The sequence below is a fragment of the Schistocerca nitens genome, chromosome 9 (assembly GCF_023898315.1).
Source record: "Schistocerca nitens isolate TAMUIC-IGC-003100 chromosome 9, iqSchNite1.1, whole genome shotgun sequence".
NCBI lineage: Eukaryota > Metazoa > Arthropoda > Insecta > Orthoptera > Acrididae > Schistocerca > Schistocerca nitens.
The window spans coordinates 179193550-179198797 of record NC_064622.1 but is presented as its reverse complement, the minus strand read 5'-3'; the positions used below and the strand labels follow the sequence as shown (position 1 = coordinate 179198797).

Genomic DNA, 5248 nt, shown 5'->3' with positions numbered 1-5248 from the left:
GTCTCCATTCGTCCCTCCATTCACGCCTGTCGCGACACCACTGGAGGCGGGCTGCACGATGTTGGGGCGTGAGTGGAAGACGGCCTAACGGTGTGCGGGACCGTAGCCCAGCTTCATGGAGACGGTTGAGAATGGTCCTCGCCGATACCCCAGGAGCAACAGTGTCCCTAATTTGCTGGGAAGTGGCGGTGCGGTCCCCTACGGCACTGCGTAGGATCCTACGGTCTTGGCGTGCATCCGTGCGTCGCTGCGGTCCGGTCCCAGGTCGACGGGCACGTGCACCTTCCGCCGACCACTGGCGACAACATCGATGTACTGTGGAGACCTCACGCCCCTACGTGTTGAGCAATTCGGCGGTACGTCCACCCGGCCTCCCGCATCCCCACTATACGCCCTCGCTCAAAGTCCGTCAACTGCACATACGGTTCACGTCCACGCTGTCGCGGCATGCTACCAGTGTTAAAGACTGCGATGGAGCTCCGTATGCCACGGCAAACTGGCTGACACTGACGGCGGCGGTGCACAAATGCTGCGCAGCTAGCGCCATTCGACGGCCAACACCGCGGTTCCTGGTGTGTCCGCTGTGCCGTGCGTGTGATCATTGCTTGTACAGCCCTCTCGCAGTGTCCGGAGCAAGTATGGTGGGTCTGACACACCGGTGTCAATGTGTTCTTTTTTCCATTTCCAGGAGTGTATTTTCGTTAATGCTCGACGGTCCGTATCCGGCAGCGCATGAAATCTGCCTAGTACTGGTTAGGCTGTGGTTGTTCCCACTTCAGAATCATATCACCATCAGTCGACATGAGCAGCTTTGGAAGGGTTAAGCCGGCCGGTGTGGCCGTGCGGTTAAAGGCGCTTCAGTCTGGAACCGCGTGACCGCTACGGTCGCAGGTTCGAATCCTGCCTCGGGCATGGATGTGTGTGATGTCCTTAGGTTAGTTAGGTTTAAGTAGTTCTAAGTTCTAGGGGACTGATGACCACAGCAGTTAAGTCCCATAGTGCTCAGAGCCATTTGAACCATTTTTTTTTTTTTTGGAAGGGTTAAATGTTCATGATGGGTTTTTTGCTCAGGTAAAGTGTAATGACTTATCCACCTTCGAAGTCAATGAGCTCTCCTGCCCGATCCGTTCCTTTTGTTACTGCTTCTCAACTTACGATACTCCTCGGCTCTTTTTATACTGGCGGCTCCGCCTCTTGTGGCATCTAGTGGTCAGTTTCCCCGATACATTAGACAGCGTGGAGATGAGAGCACGAATCTTTGCGTAGCAGTGTTACAAGGCCTAGCACAAGGAGTCCACGTCGGAGAATTAAGGCATTAAGTTAGAACAAAGCCTTAGAAGAAGAGGAGTGGTTTCACTGGGTGTACGTCTAGATCAGGGGTGTACAGGCGTCGTGATAAAACGGGGCTGCCAGACTGGGGTATGTAGTGCAAAGTGTGCTCTGACTTTCGAAGCATGACCCGATGTTAAATTTGTTGCTGCCTTGTTCGTAAGCAAAAGCACTCACTGCGCTGTCATCATAGTAATATTTTCTCTTTTTACGTTAATGGCAGTATTGTAATACGTCTCATAGACTTCTGACTCACCGTAAATTCCCACTACTTCTCAAGCTTACAACCACGATTATGCCCCTGCTTCAAACCATAGACTTGTGTGTGTAAATTTTATACTGCAGAGAAAAAGCCGGCTTGAAGCATGTGCAGAATCCAGTTGTCATTACTGCGGAGTGATTTTGAGATTGTGACTTGCGTTCCTCATTTTTCGTGATCTTTTCAGATTGCTGGACAGTGGCACCACAACTACAAATAAGAAAGAAATTTACACTACTGATATTTATGTCGAATAGTAACAAAAGATAGTGCTGTAAATTAGCAGTTTCAATCCAGTAGTTGGCTTCTCACTCACCTTCTTCTGTTCCTCGTCCAACAATCCGAAATACTTCGACATGTCCATCGGCCTGGTTCAAAAATGTGTGCCGGACAGGGACTCGATTCTGCATTTCCCGCTTGTTGTTCACTTTTTAAGAGAATTTATAACATTCTTGACGGCAACGGCCTTGCCGCAGTGGATACGCCGGTTCCCGTGAGATCACCGAAGTTAAGCGCTGTCGGGCGTGGCCGGCACTTGGATGGGTGACCATCCAGGCCACCATGTGCTGTTGCCATTTTTTGGGGTGCACTCAGCCTCGTGATGCCAATTGAGGAGCTACTCGACCGAATAGTAGCGGCTCCAGTCAAAGAAAACCATCTTAACGACCGGGAGAGCGGTGTACTGACCACGCGCCCCTCCTACGCGCATCCTCAACTGAGGATGACACGGCGGTCGGATGGTCCCGAAGGGCCACTTGTGGTCTGAAGACGGAGTGGTTTATAACTTTCTTAATTTCAGAAGGAGACGTGGGTGAAATATCCTTTTGGTTTAGTTTGAGTTACTTTTCCAACATACTGCTTTTATCTTTCTGTTGAACTGCTTGTCCCTATATTTTCTACTGCATTTAGGGAACGAAAATATGCTTCATACCCTTCATGCCCTACCATTTAAATCCAAAGTGGCGTTACCCTGTTCTGTGACATTTCGTCCTGTCTCTAGTTTCACTGCATTCCATATAGCCTTAAGTGTATTGTCGAATAACATAAATGGAAATCCGGGCTCGAGTCCCGGCCCAGCACAAATTTTCAGTGAGCTCATTCCATTACACAGCTGAAAATTGTCCAAATTTGAAACTGCGAGTACATTTGTTGTGGCCTCCGCCACGTTGTCTCGTGCGTTAATGCTCATATCTGATAATTCTAGAATTAGTCATCTGTCTAAAAATCATTAGATTAACGAAGTAGTGTTATTGAGTTTATAAAGCTGTTTAGATTCGTGGCTGAACCGTAGTGGAACTCCACAAAAGTTCATTTTACCCCCAGGGGTAATTGCCACTACCTAGAAGAATTTGAATTTATGTAATACTTAAAAGTTGGTGCGTAGGAATTACTCTCACACCTGCATGTTAAAAAAATTGCAAGTGGTCGGCGTGAATTTACGTGTGAGTGGGTTGTATGAATTTAAAATGACTCGTTCCTCTTCGTTACGACTAATATAAGTGATCTTAATTTAAGTGATCCAGGGGACATAAGAATAAAATAACAATAATAATAATAATAATAATAATAACGAAACATGAGTTTTCTTATTTTGTAAGTAGCCTACCTCCTTGGTGCTTTTCTTTGCCGCAATAGCCAAAACAAAATAAAAAATCGCAACACTTAAACGAAGGATGATGCTGAGATGACTATCTGCAAACATTGCTTTGTCGGCAAACCAGTTATCTTCAGTTAAGACTCTATGAGAAGCATAGAGATATGGAAAGTACGAATTGTTCTTGAAGGGATACAGCTCAAAGTAAACCAAATTTCTATGGCCTCAGAAAATTACTCAAAGTTACTGATTAAAGTTAATAAAAAATAAAGGAACATATACATTACACCAGAAATCAGTGATTATGACGACAGATTTAAGTCTGTATGGAATGTAGTGAATCTAAAGACGGGGCCACAGGTCACAGAACAGGGTAACATCTTTTTTTATTTAAATTGAAGGGATATAAAGGAAGGGTTTATTTCAATAGTGGTACAAGTCCATTACCTCCACTTTTCTGCCTATAATGCTTCTGAAATTAATAATCCAAACAAACAGAAAGAAAGATTCATCCTAGCAAGAAGCAATATGCTTGAATACTGCTGGTATCTCAACTGCAGATTTTTCAGCGCTCATTTAACTTGAGGACTCTGTATCTCAAAATGAACTAAAATGGACTTGTCCTACTATTGAAATAAGCCCTTCGAATGATCATTCACAGGTATCAAGTATGTTTAATAATCATATCTTAAAAGCAGTAAAAAATGTAGGAGCAAGCAATTAAAGAGAAAAATCAAAGCAGTATGTTGAAACAGAAACTCACATCAAACTCAATCATATGAATACCTCGTCCACTTCTCCTTCTGAAATTAAAAAAAATATATGTATATATATATTCTCGGAGAAATAAAAGCTGATCCGGATTTCGTACTGTTTCCAACAGAGTGCTGCAGACTTGTGCACATATAATAAATATTGTGTTTTCTGAAGTACGCACTCGAAAAAAACAAACAAACAAACAACGACACACCATGAAGAAATTATCAGAAATGGACGGAAATCGAAATCGGTAGATGTCGTATACAAGTACAGTCAAACAAATGTTTGTAATTTCAGAAAAATTTGGTGATTTATTCAAGAGAAAGCGTTTCACAAATTGAGCAAGTCAGTAACGCGTTGGCCCACTCCTGGCCCTTATACAAGCAGTTATTCGGCTTCACACTGATTGCTAGAGTTGTTGCAAGTGCCCCTGACAGACATACTGCCAAATTCTGTACAATTGGCGCGTTAGGTCGTCAAAATCCCGAGCTGGTTGGAGGGCCCTGCCCATAATGCTGCAAACGTTCTCAGTTAGGGGAGAGATCAGACGGTCTTGCTGGCCAAGGTAGGTTTTGGCAAGCACCAAGACAAACAATAGAAACTCATCCCGTGTTTGGGCGGGCATTAAGATCATTCCCGCTGAAATGTAAGCACGGGATGGTACGACATAAATCGCAACTAAATTGGTTGTAGCATACCGTCGACATACCCTTGTCCTGTAAGTGTTCCGCAGATGGCAACGAAAAGGGTTCTGCTATGAAAACAAATAGCACCACGGACTGTCACTCCTGATTGTCGGGCGGTATGGCGGGCGGCAGTTGAAGTTAGTGTCCGACGCTGTCTGGGACGTCTCCAGATACGTCTTCTGCCTGGAATATAATTGACTGAAGTAGAATTGTCTTCAGTGATCAGTCCCACTTCGAAATGAACCCCACTGACCAGCAGAGACTTGTCTGGAGATGTCCCAGGCAGCAATAGGATACCAACCTGACTATCGCCCAACATATGGCCTGACAACCAGGGGTGATGGTCTGGGTGCCATTCCTTTTCGTAGCAGAGTGTATGTTGACAAATTCTGCGCCCTGTTTCTTTTCTTTTTTTCCATGGCAAGCTATCCTGGACTTACATTTCAGCAATTTAACGCTTACCTACAAACGACGAGAGTTTCTACTGCTTTTCTTCGTGCTTGCCAAGCTCTACCTTGGCCAGCAAGATCCGGACCTCTGCCCAACTGAGAACGTTGGGAGTATTATGGGCAGGGCCCTCCAACTAGCTCGGGATTTTGACGACCTAATGCGTCACTTGGA

The 5248-nt window shown here is 45.1% G+C and overlaps 1 pseudogene; it reads left to right on the top strand.

The window, feature by feature from the left end:
• The first annotated feature begins 2045 nt into the window (after positions 1-2045).
• On the top strand, positions 2046-2163 carry LOC126204876 (5S ribosomal RNA; annotated as a pseudogene).
• The last annotated feature ends 3085 nt before the right edge of the window (positions 2164-5248 follow it).